A 14,128-nucleotide genomic window follows, 5' to 3' on the forward strand; every position below is an offset into this window, starting at 1 on the left:
ATTCTCAGAGATTAGAGCTGGTCAGGTCCCAATGCAGACATTAAAGGTGAGGGATTGATGAGCCTTTCTCAGAAATGCCCCTGGGTGGGAAAACAAACTTTTTCTTATAAGGGCAGTTGTCACTTAAGATGGCCGGCCAGATGCTAAGTAAGGATCTTACATGATAGAATCTCACTTTTCTTCTGACTTGAAACTAGTTATTACAATGTAGTCTGGCTTGGCAGAAATGAGACATCTTCTCTGGAGAGAAGTCTCTAAAACAAATGCAGAATACCCAGCCTTACTTTAACAAACCTTACTTTTTTCAACTTTTGAGACTGTGAGCATAGAGCATCTTTTAGCTCAGCCCCTTCCTGATGAGAATAGATAATGAATGAGAAATATACTTTGTTGTTTCAAGCTACAGAGACTTTTGGACTATTCACTACCAGAAGAAAAATTAAGTCTACCTAGATTGACACCTGAATCAGTACCAGAGGTGAAATTCTACCTTTACAACAAATAGTAGATGGTGAAACAATAGCTTTTAGAGAATGATAATCAAGGATAGGCATTATAAAATACTTAGTAAAACTCACTCATAATAACATGAAAGGCAAATGTGTCAATAAGTTTATTGCTTTAAGTAAGGAGTCAAAAAACAGAATATATAACAAGTTGATGAAATAGGATTCTTTCTAATGGTAGTAAAAGATCCACGTACATTTAGAAAATAAATGGCTAGTTTTAAACAGGGTTAAAAGAGGACAGGAGAACATCTGGAAATATAAGGATTTACAGAGTTAGAAAAGGCCTTTGAGCAATAAGTCAAATAAAATTCAAATGAAAGTTGAATAAGTCAAATAAGATTCAGCCTCACATTAAATTACATAAAAATTAGGAATGTTATAACCAATGTTAAAACCACTGAATGTGTTTAAGTATTTCTAAGTAAATCCTTTGAATTTGACAAATTGTTCAGAGAAAAGAGACTTAAAGTCCATGTGTGCCTTGTAATCTTAATAGGTGAGAAATGTCATCTCTGGAAAGAAGATTTAGGAATCAGTACACATTTCATGATGCCCCACTTTTCTTAACTCAGTAACCAGAGAAATATGTGTCAAAATTGAATCTCTGGCATCCTGGATCCCTAAATCACCTCATCAACAGAATTCTTCACTGATCCACAAAGCAGAGGAAGGTAAATTGTTGTTTTAAGCCATTGGGATTTAGAATTGTCTTTGTCCCATCAGGATAACATACCCTATCCTGACTCTAATCATTACTAACACTAGACATTTTATCTAATCTAATTAGTGGTTTCTAGTGCCTTTAATATCATACCAAAAAAGATGATAAGTGGTTCCTGTTACAATTTTAAATTTATATTGAATCATAGTGTAATACTTTAAAGGCATTTCATATAACAATTGCCAATATGTTTAGACACAGACCACCAGAAATATACATGTAATTAAATCAATAGTGTTTATTACTCATTCAGGTGAAGAACGGGTATGGGGAGTATGTGGGAGTATCAGTAAAAACGGTGTCAAGAAAAAGAAAAAGAAAACAATTATAGGATTTAGGCAGTGGTTTGATTTGAGGGAGTGGCCAAAGAAGTGGGATTTGCTCTAGATTGGACACCACCAGAAATCAGGAACTGATTTCTTTGATAGATTACCTTAATTAATCAATCCCATCTTTGGATAGGAAGGGGAAGCTGAAGAGAGGATAGTTATAAATGGGTAGCAGCTATTCATTTTAGCCAAGAGAGGGCATGTTTGGTGTTCTGTGGGTGGCAGAGTGATGCCATTTTTGTCTCTTTATAGACAAAATCAGTCAGTGGCCTTGCTCTGACTCATTTTATCTCGGTCTCAGATTAAACTTGTCTGTGAAATTATTTATGTCCAATAGGAGAAGGACATGTCCAGGCCCTGATTGGAAGTCTAGTTTCTGAATGTCAAAGGATGCTTTTTTCTTTTTTGCGTTCTCAAAAAATACAAAATTAAATTTGAGATACCATCTGGTAAATTATCACCAAGAAAATTGCTCAACCTTGATTCTAAACATTTTTATCATGGATTCTAAATCTTAGTGATAAAAAAAAAAACCCACTTATTCCTACATGGCTTATGGGTAGAGAAAATTATACAGCAATACAATAATGTTCACAAAGATAACAAGTTGTCCTCTTGAGAGTAATAATCACAGAAAAATACAGTGTACATGAATTTGAATAAAAATAAAATATTGTATGTGCTTATGGATAACCTGGGATCTACACGATGAGTAGATCATCATGTAGCCAAAGCTGGCTTTGGCAAAGACAGTGGGAATGCCTGTGCTCAGTGTTGAGGAGATGCCTAGGTCCTGAGCCCCCTGGACTCAGTTCCTGTTATCACTACTATAAAAGCTGTATCAGTCTTCTTTTTTCCTAGATAAATATGGAATGAACCAAAATGGAAGGCAGTCTCTTCCGGAGTGTCCAAATTACATGATTAATTTAGATTTAGGCTACATAATGGGTCAAAAAAATCACAAAGTTATGAAAACTTAAAAATTTTTAACAAATGGTATTGCAAATAGTTCTACTATGTGTTTATTGGTTTCACTGAAAGTACTGTTTCAACATTAAAATCTAAACACACATATTATTTTTCTTCCCTCAGAAGAAAATGAAACAGATCTCCACAAAAATAGAGACAATATAAAAAGAGATTTTAGTGGACAAGATAGTTCAATAATTTTCTCAAAGGTGGGAAATAGATTAAAGAAAGAAACCTGAGTTCTCCTCAAAGACAGAAGACATAACTGGATCAGGGTGTCACTGAGGCAGCAAATGTAACTGACCACCAAAGCAGCTTCCAGCACCGCCCCTCACCTTCCTCTTCCTCCTTACTGCTATCTACAAAGTGGTTCTTTGTTCTTCATCCCAGAAATACTTCCAGCATCTGGTAACTAGTTGTAAAGCATGTCTGCCACTGTGTGGGATCCCTCATAAGCAATGGAGTGGGAAGAACAGATGTTTTCCTCTTATTAGGTAAGCATCTACATAGTGCCTTTGATGTTCCTACTTCACCAATAAAAGTCGCAACCAAGTATAATGACAAAACATTTTCAAGCACACAAGGACTCCACTTTTATTTAAATAACTTACTTAGAGATACAATCCAAGGAAGAAGATATAATAGGAAAATAGCAAAGAATGCATCTTAGGAAAGTCATGAAGAGGGAGTTATCCAGGTATGATAATTCTGACACAGACATAGGCTCCATTTGTCCAGAAATAGCAGAGAATAGGAGCCTCTGGAGGAGTCTTCAAGGGAAAAATAATATTCCACAGAAAAATATGTACAGTTGAGAACTTAGCAAAAAATGAAATATGCAAACATGTATTTGGAGAGGATGAAAGAATCAAAATATATTTGAACTTGATACCAGGCTCATTTTAAATTGAGTTAATGTACTTGAACTGTAGATAAGTCAATGTAATCCTAACACAGTGCCTCTGTGTCAAGACAAACTATTTATACCATCAATATAATTTGACATTGTTGATTTCTTTTGTAGCTTTCATAATCAGGCACTAGTAAATCAGAAAAGAATGAATTATAAGCGAATTATGCCAATCCCAAAAAACCAAAGGTCAAATGTTTTCCTTGATAATGAAGCATATTACAGTGGATGCGTAATGGATTCATAATGGGGGGGACATGAGAAATATGGAGGAACTTTGATGGGCAGGAAAGACGGTAGAATGAAAAGGACATCATTACCCTAGGTACATGTATGATTGCACATATGATGTGATACTACATAATATACAACCAGAGAAATGAAAAGTTGTGCTGCAATTGTGTACAATGAATCAAAATGCATTCTGCTGTCATATATACCTAATTAAAATTGATTAATTAATAATAAAAAATAATGAATTACAGCCATATTTATAAAACAAAATAGAATTCATTATGTTATAAACCTCTCTGTGAAGAAAAAGATTGTTAAAATGGGATGAATTTAGACCCAACCAGTAGAAACCAAAGAACTAAAATAGAATTAGGAAGACATAGAAGTTTCACTCAAATCTGTCAAAGAAAAAAGAGGTGGTTTTGTTCCTAATATCTAAACGATTCAAAGAAGGTTTGGAAAGAAGCAGGTTTAATGCTTCATTATCAGTATCCATAAACTTTGTTAATATTTTAGAGACAGTAACCTCCTGCTTTCAGTACCCAAATTGAAAAGAAGAATCTTCTTATTGATGCTACTCAAAATGAACTTTTAAGAAAGGCTATAGCATATTAAAAGCAATAACAGCTTTTAAGTATAGATAAATTGCTATGTTACAAGAATATGATGATTACTTGGTTAAATTTCACTTCCTCCTACTGTGGTACTATTAAGTGAGTATTATAATTCTGACTTAAAGGTTCTGAGAAAAATACCTTGTCCAAGTTCATATAGTTTGCAAGAAAGAGGGTCAAGGTAAAACTTAGGTTTGTGAGGTACTTAAGAATATACAAACAAACAAAAAAATAGCTATACCATACATGATAATAGAACTTAGGACCATAACTTCTATAGCAACCAACCTCGGGAAACAGACCACAACCTCTCCAGCAATCATCCCAGATTGATCATCTCTTGCTCAATGATTGCTATTATTCCTCTTCTCCCTACTCTTCTCTGTGTCCAATTTAGGACCAACCAGAAAAAAAAAATGCTTCCCAAACCAATCACATAGGATGCTCTACTTCTAGTTACCCTACCTCCAAATTTCTGATGCCAAATTCCCAAAGAGCATACCTGAAGTCTTTCCTTTTTTCACTATAATTTTTCCCTCGTGAAAAAATTTCCTCCCTTTTCCTTCTTGACTTGGATTTTTTTGCCCAATTAAAGCAATATCAGTTAAATCCTTTGCTATAACAAGCTGTTTGTTCTCACATATGGGTTGTGTTTATCTACGCCACAAATTATGTTAATTTTAGTATACATTAAGGTTAGATTTCCAATACATCTATTAATTGATGGTTTTCTTAAAGCTTGCTTTTGAAAGGCATACTCTACAAGAAAAAAATTAAAAGGAAAACATTTTGAGGTGTTTCCTCTACCTTAATTAACTTGAGTTGGTATACTATATCAAAATAATACTTCAAACAGCTATTTTAACCCTTGAAGTTACTGTGTGTCTTGCATTCATAGATGGAGGAAAATATCTAGAACCAAATGACCTGTTATGTTGTATATGTTGTATTCCTTGGTTCAGTTGTACAGCTGGTATTGTTACAGCTTGCCCCTATGTAGCTGCATGTTGTGAGCTAAAGCAAAGTGCTTCCTGATTCTCTGAGGGCTTTTCCTCTGCAAATGGAACAAAACACAGCAGGAAGCAAAAGCAAGCACCAAAATATTGCCAATTCAGGTAAGGTATAGGAGACAATTAAAAATTAAAGGAAAAAATGTTTAATATGGTACCAATTTTTGTGAGAGCTGTTTTAGACATTCTAGGAAAGAAAGGTTCAGTCTATCTTTTTCCAACTGATGTTGCTATGGACATCAGTTTCTTCAGACAGTATAAAATGTTCTCCAAAGGGCAGAGGATAGTCCTTTTTTCAACTGAAATCTAACAGGTGGATTACACAAATTCAAGTTTCTTGCCCATACTACTTCCATGAGCTTTTACTGTACAGAGGTGGACAACCTGGAAATACTAAACATTTTCACAGCTCATTTCATGAGACCACATGTTCAAAGAAACATAATTAAGCTAACGTGCTCTTCACTAGGAGCCATCTTAAAGCCCTAGATGCATTTCCATATCCTGTTGCAAGGAAGACACACTGACTGCCAAGTCTGGCCCAGAATCAAGGAATTATATTTTAAATTTTTTGAACAAGATGAAATTGTTAATTGTTTATCACGAATCAGCAAAGCATTTTAAATGTTATATTCTACTTTTTTTTTCTCAAAGTTGCTCCTTCTCATTAGTACTGTGTCAGGATAAATATCAATGCCAAAAATTAAGAGTTCTTTGGTCTAGCACTCTAAGTTAGCACTGGCTTTAGAAGCTGGTTTGTTCAGTTCCAATTTTAGCAAAAGGATTGGAACTAATGAGCAACATTTGAATTAAAATTTTTAGCTACTGTAGTACAGAAGTTCTCATTCTCCTAACATAATAAAAACTATTTTTGTGCCTGTCTGGCTTTTAAATAAGTTCTTCATTAGAAGATAGTCTATAATAGCGATTAGCTTACTACTGTGTGTGGGTACAGAGACTAAGACTCTTTGACGAATTTAGAAAACCATAGACTCTAAAGTTCTTTCATTGAGTTTGTTACATTGCTTATTGGCATCAGCAAGTACTTCATCTCCATAGCAAAAAGGTTACATGAAACATCTCTGTAAATAATTATGATGATTGCAGTTGAAACACCTGTTTTTAATCAATCCATTCACTTCTAAGCACATATCCAACCAACTTGATATTTTTTTAATATCTTCTGAAGCTTAAATCATTACCAATGGGAAGAAGAAGGACAGTATACCACCTCTTTATTGAATCAAGGATGTCATACTTAGGGAACTTGTAGCAAGCCTTTATAGATAATCTAGTTTCACTAGTAATACCTTTGGCAGTTGAGTTGGATTCATTTAACAATGATTCACCAGAGCAATTAACTAATTGCTTTAAATATTTCTTCCCTAAGATTCAAATTATTGTTTCTAATAAACTCACTCTCAACCTATAGCTTTTTAAAAGCTGATGCACAGAATGATGCAAGTTTTGCCCAGAGCCATGAGCTAGAATTTAACCCACACTCATGATTCTGATTCCAAAGCCCAAGGTTTTAATGTGTTTTCTAAGCCTTATTAATACTAATTCCCTGAGAAAAGATTTAGTGTCACACCTAGAATTTGTATTTTCTAATCTCTAAGAAATTTAATATTTGAATTCTGTCATTTCCCCATAAATTCTTCCTCCAACCTCCCCACAATTTCTTAAGAATTGCCATCTTCAAGGATTTTAGAATGAAATTATAATCATATTTTTCACTTTTTCTAATTTTAGAAATATTGCATTCAATGAGCATTTTGGACAATTTTTTCTTCAGATTCAATTTATATCATATACATGACTCATTCAGAGTTCTCAAGTCCTTTCATGAACAGCTCAGAAATAAAGCACTTTAGGTTTGGTATATTTCAAATTTCATACAATGCACTGTTCACTTCCAAGTGTATTCATTTAGAGTCATTACTTTCCATACCTCAAAGGCAAGAAAGTATCCACATAAAAGAATTTCCCACAGGATCCCTCTTAATTCCATGAGAATACAATGAGGTGATAAGAAGAGAGAAAAGCCCAAAGGAAATACCATTTGCAAAGACTAAAACAAAATATCAAGTCATATTTGCTTCTTCCTTTTCCTTTCCCTTATTTATTATTAAGCACCGAGAATAAGAGAACCTAAGTTCAACTGTGATGCCACAGTTTTCTGTCTTTCAAATAAATTAGGCTAGCAGGTGTGTCCTCAAGGCAGAGGATAGGGCAGGAAGTAGAGCAGTGGATGAGCCTCAACTCTCATTTAGTAAAGGATGCCCCTAGGCTCATATTCTCTGATCTTAATATTTGTTAGGGTTGTTTGGTTGTATGTGCTATATGTGAAATGCTTTATGAATTGTGCAATGTATGAAATAGGGGTTACACTATCTCTGACAAATGTAGAGGGTGTTGGTAAGGAGGTCTTGCCAAACCTTCATTCCCTCTCAGCTACATGTAGGAATCCATGGAAATATTTTAACTTATTTTCAAAATTGGAAAAGAATGATATCTGAGGAAGGAGATGTAGGAAAGTGATTCTACAACAGAACGAGGCATATGAGGTCCAAGAGCAATTGTTCTGTGAGTTCTAACAGTATCTTCTCCTGTTATGGGGTACAATGTTAAAACCTAAAGAAGTTTTATCCAAAGGCAATTTAGACAAAGAGCTATAAAATGCCTTTCTCCAGGCAATAGAGAGAATTAATGGAACACAATTCACAACCTAGACCTCAAAACTCTCAGAAAAGTTCTCTTTGCTCTCATCAAACATATACACTATCTATATCTATATTTAACATATGCATCAAAGTATTTTGTTACCAGAAAGAAGTGCCCAAAAACTTAACAATGCTCTTAGATCTCAGCTTCACCCTGAATCAAAATTGCTAGTAAATCCTTGAATTTTTTTTTACATTTAATGAAGTAAAATCCTGGCATAGTCTTTTTTTTCTGCAAAGTAGTCTTTATAATGGTTTTTATTGGTTTGTTATTTTTATACGATTCACTGTGGCATATTCATACACACACAAAATTTGATCAATCTCATTCCTCAGCACTCCCTTTTTCCCTCCCTCCTCCTTTCCCTTGATCCCCTCTCTGATTTAATTTCTATTACTATTTTTAATTAATGCATTATAATCATGCATAAAAATGGGAATCACTGTGTTGTTTTCATAAATGGACATAGCATAATTTGGTCAATTTTATTTCCTAGTATTTCCTCTTGCCCTCCCCTCCTCCCTCCCTCTCTATTCCTTTCCTCTACACACTATTAGTCTCTCTTCTTCCATTTTCATGAAATCCTTTTCTTGTTCCCCCCACCACCACCTGGCTTCTGCATATGAGAGTAAACATTCAACCCTTGACTTATTTCAATTTCAACTGCCATTGGCTTATTTCAATTAGCATGATGTTCTCCAGTGTTGAGGGCCACAGGCAAATCAAGATGGCGCCTGACACTTTGCCAGGACGAGTGGTTTGAGAAGTAACGCCAGCAAGCCATTAAGATGATGGAGATTTCTTTGTATACTCTGGATATTAGGGCTCTATCTGAAGTGTGAGGAGTAAAAAATAACCCAATCAATAAATGGGCCAAGGACTTGAACAGACACTTCTCAGAGGAGGACATACAGTCAATCAACAAGTACATGAAAAAATGCTCACCATCTCTAGCAGTGAGAGAAATGCAAATTAAAACCACCCTAAGATACCATCTCACTCCAGTAAGATTGGCAGCCATTATGAAGTCAAACAACAACAAGTGCTGGGGAGGATGTGGGGAAAAGGGTACTCTTGTACACTGCTGGTGGGACTGCAAATTGGTGCAGCCAATTTGGAAAGCAGTATGGAGATTCCTGGGAAAGCTGGGAATGGAACCACCATTTGACCCAGCTATTCCCCTTCTTGGTCTATTCCCTAAAGACCTTAAAGGAGCGTACTATAGGGAAACTGCTACATCGATGTTCATAGCAGCACAATTCACAATAGCTAGACTGTGGAACCAACCTAGATGCCCGTCAATAGATGAATGGATAAAAAAATGTGGCATTTATACACAATGAAGTACTACTCAGCACTAAAAAATGACCAAATCATGGCATTTGCAGGGAAATGGATGGCACTAGAGCAGATTATGCTAAGTGAAGCTAGCCAATCACTAAAAAACAAATGCCAAATGTCATCTTTTATATCAGGAGAGCAACTAAGAACAGAGCAGGGAGAAAGAGCATGAGAAGATTAACTTTAAAAACAGGGATGAGAGGTGGGAGGGAAAGGGAGAGAGCAGGGAAATTGCATGGAAATGGAAGGAGACCCTCAGGGTTATACAAAATTACATATAAGAGGAAGTGAGGGGAAAGGGGGGAAAAACAAGGGAGAGAAATGAAGTACAGTAGATGGGGTAGAGAGAGAAGAGGGGAGGGGAGGGGAGGGGAGGGGGAATAGTAGAGGATAGGAAAGGCAGCACAATACAACAGACACTAGTATGGCAGTATGTAAAAACGTGGATGTGTAACCAATGTGATTCTGCAATCTGTATATGGGGGGAAATGGGAGTTCATAACCCACTTGAATCAAATGTATGAAATATGATATGTCAAGAGCTATGTAATGTTTTCAACAACTAATAATAAAAAAGATGGAGATTCCTTAATGACTGACTGCTGTATCTAGATGATGTTAATTAAGTTAAGCTGTGTGTAATTATTAAGATGATGAGGATTCCTTAATGACTAATTGATGTATCTAGATGATGGTAATTGAAACAAGCTGTGTATAATGAGTTAGGTATAAATACCTCTGCTGTCCTACAATAAAGCGGCTCCCGCTGTATCAATCTTCACAAGTTGCTTGTCACCCCCAGGTTATTTTGCCCAGTCAGATTGCGGCACTCCAGTGCCACCAACTTAGCAGAAAAGGATAAATTTCATTCTTCATTATTGCTGAGTAAAACTCCATTGGGCATATCTACTACATTTGTTTTTATTCATATGTCCATAGATACCTAGGCTGGTTCCATAACTTGGTATTATGAATTTGTACTGCTACAAACTCAAGTATATTTGTATCACTATTGTATGCTGACTTTAGTTCTTTTGGATAAATATGAAGGAAGAGAATGGCAGGGTCACATTGTGGTTTCATTCCCAGTCTTTTGAAGAATTTCCAGACTTATTTCCATAGTGGTTGTACTAATTTGCAGTCCCTACAATACGTGTTCCTTTTCCCCCACATCCTTGCCAACAATTGGTCTCTCTTCTTCCATTTTCCTGGGGCCCTGGGTCATTTGTATTCTTGATGATGACCACTCTGACTGGAATGAAATGAAATCTCTGTGTAGTTTTGATTTGAATATTCCTGATGGCTAAATTTCCTGATAGTGAATATTTCTTCATATAAATGTGAGTCATTTGTGCTTCTTCTTTTAAGAAATGTCTGCTTAATTCATTGTTCATTATTACCTAGATTGTTTGCTTTTGTTGCTGCTGTTGTTGTTTATTTGAGTTCTTTATATATTCTGGATATTAATCCCCTGTCAGAAGAGTAGCTAGCAAAGATTTTCTCCCATTCTTGTTTCTTGCAGTTTTAATTTGATGCTATCCCACTTATTCTTGGTCTAATTTCTTGAGCATTAGGAGACTGATTAAAGAAATCCATGCCTGCACCTCCATGTTAGAGTGTTAAAGGTACATTGCTTCTAGCAGTTACAAAGTTGCTTGTCTGATTTTTAGGTCTTTGATCCATTTTGAGTTGTCTTTCATGCAGGTAAGAAATAGGGATCTACTTTTATTCTACCATATATGGACATGCAGTTTTCTCTCTACCCTAAATCTTCTAGTATTTTTGAGACTCTAGTTTAACATGAGAAGGTTGAAAACATCACAGATGTCCAAGGATTCTACTGCAAATATGGTTTTTAAAATTTATTCAAACATTTTAAAACTATTTTAGACTTAAATGTCTAGGAGTAATACAAGGAGTTTCCTTATAAATCTCCTATTGCTTCCTCTAATGATGATATTTTATATAAAAAGTAAAAATTTCAAGAAAAATTAACCCCATGAGCAATAAGACATTCAGTCTCTGCACTTCCTCGTATGATATGCTGAGCACATATTTCTTCTGTGATACTCATGCCAAAAAAAGTGATTAACCTCATCCTAACCACAAGAAAACATCTCATATACTTAAATTGAGGGACATCCTAAGAATAACTGGCCTGGCAACTTGAAAATTGTCAGGCTCACAAAACAAAAGACAGGAACACAAAACCTATCTAGATTGAAGGACAGTAAGAGAGCAGGACGACTAATGGATTAGATTCTAAATCAGAAAAAGGACAATAGTGGGTGTTATGGTTTTGATATGAGGTGTCCCCCCAAAACTTCTGTATGTTAGTGGGAATATCAGAGTTGAAGTGATTAAACTTTGAGGACTATAACCTAATCAGGCCATTCTAGTTTGAATGAATTGGGTGGTAACTGTAGGCAGGGGGGCATGGCTAAAGGAGGTGGGTCACTGAGAGGAGGCCCTGAAAGGGTTGCTCTTCCTGGGGTCCTTCCCCTCTCTCTCTACTTCCTGACCCCACCATGAACTGAGCAGCTTTTCTCCACTGGGCCCTTTCATCATGATGTGCTGTCTCATGTTAGGCCCAGGGCCATGGAGCCACCTATGTCTAGACTGAGACTTCGGACACTGTGAGCCCCTAATAACCTTTTCGTCCTCTAAGTTTTTCTTGTTGGGTGTTTTGGTCACAGTGCCAAAAACTAACTAAAACTGTGGGAAAACCAGAAAACTTCAAATAAGGTTATTCACTTCTTATTATTGCAATTTCCTTGTATCATTGTGAATGTTCTCCTTTTGCTAGTTTTACTATGGCTTTGTAAGATGTTAAAATTAGGAAAATCTGGGTAAAGTATAAATGGGAATTCATTTAACCATGTTTGAAACTTTTCTGTAGGGGTAAAATTATTTAAAAAATAAAAGCAAACAAAGCATAATGGCCTTCAATGATGTTCACCCTCCCAAACTTCTAGACTTGGAAGAAGATATCAAAAGCTGCCTTAAGAAAGTAGATCAGCTGAGATACTCTTTCCAAATTTAAGTAATATAAGGAAAATCCTTGAAATGAGAAATAGAATCTGGAATTTTATGAATTCATTTCTGCACTGTTTTTGAAATGATGTTCTGAGATTGTTCAACACAAACTTTGAAAATCATCCTTGAATCCTTACTCTGCTAGTTGTTGCTTTTAGTTTCCTGGAACAATTTGCAAACCAGTGAGTCTCCTATAGCACAGGGACTTTTCTCATATTGACTAGATGTGCCCTTGCTGCACATTGATTTCTCCCCTTGTGAGTTTCTACATTTAGTTTCTGGAATATTTCTGGATCTAAAAAAATCTCCTTAAAGGAAAGTTGCAAACAAAGCTATATATTTCTATGCCATATCAGTATTGGACATCATCTTATCAGTTCCCTAACACATTTGTATATATTTTCCCTACATATAGTTTCCTAAGTAAAACACTTATTAAAATCTTTAATAACTAGGATCATAAATATCTCATAAAATCAGGATTCTAAATAAATTAAATTTGTTTGCTCTTACTTACCAGGAGTTCCAAGACATATTCAATAATAGTATATTCTTATCTCTCCTCCACACCCTTATTATTTCCTTGTAAGCAATTACAGAAAGAAAGAAAGAAAGAAAGAAAGAAAGAAAGAAAGAAAGAAAGAAAAAGCAAGCTAGCTAAAAAAGGTATTGAATAGGTATTGATGTGTATAGTTCCTGGTGGCTTGGCTCCTACCAGCAAGTCTCAAATATTCTGTTGCACCATTTCATTAGGACAACCCCCTTGCCTTTTGTTAAACAGTTGTGGGGATGGAACCCAGGGTCTCACACATATGAATTATATCCCCAGCCCCAGGAAAAATTCTTCAAGTTTTTTTGATACTACTACCCTTTTCTTATGTAAATGTAATGCTTTATAAAATATGTTTGTATTAAGGCAAATATAGCTATTTATATGAATATTCATAGTCATACTGATACATGTGTCATACATGTATGTCCATACCATATACATGTGCGCGTGTACACACACACACACACACACACACACACATATATATATATATATATATATATATATTATATCTTATATATTAAGACAAACATTTAGTAACCTCTTTCTCTAAAGCCATTTCAATTATGGGAGGTCTACATTTACCATCTTACTCTTTAGACTCCCTCTTTTACTATATCTACTAGTAAATACCTACATAAAACTTTGCACCAATCTTTACAATTAATACCTTATAATTTCAATTCTGCTTATTTTTTACATTAACATACATTTTTTTCCCTCAATTTTCCCCTTCTCTCCACTAACTTTCACTTTGAAAAACAGGTAGCTTTAATCTCTCTCACTACTTGAAGAGTAGTATGCCTCTAAGACTTTAGGATACTACTCTCCTTCCCCTTCCTATTCTTATTTGAACTACTTCATTTGTCTTTAATTGTGGTAAAGACTCATATCATAAGACATACTATCTTAATAAAAATTTGAATACACAGCACAATATTGTTAATCATATGCACACTATTGTGCAGCAAATCTCTGTAACTTTGTGTGTTGCATGACTGAAACTCTAAACCCACTGAACATCAATTCTCTATATGCTCCTCACCACAGCCCCAGAAAATCACCATTCCATTCTCCATTTATACAAATTTGATCACTCCATACACTCCATGTAAATAGAATCAAGAAATATTTATCTTTATTTCTGTGTACTTCACTTATAATGTTGTCAAGGTTTA

Source organism: Marmota flaviventris, chromosome 14 (assembly GCF_047511675.1).
Source record: "Marmota flaviventris isolate mMarFla1 chromosome 14, mMarFla1.hap1, whole genome shotgun sequence".
Classification (NCBI taxonomy): Eukaryota; Metazoa; Chordata; class Mammalia; order Rodentia; family Sciuridae; genus Marmota; species Marmota flaviventris.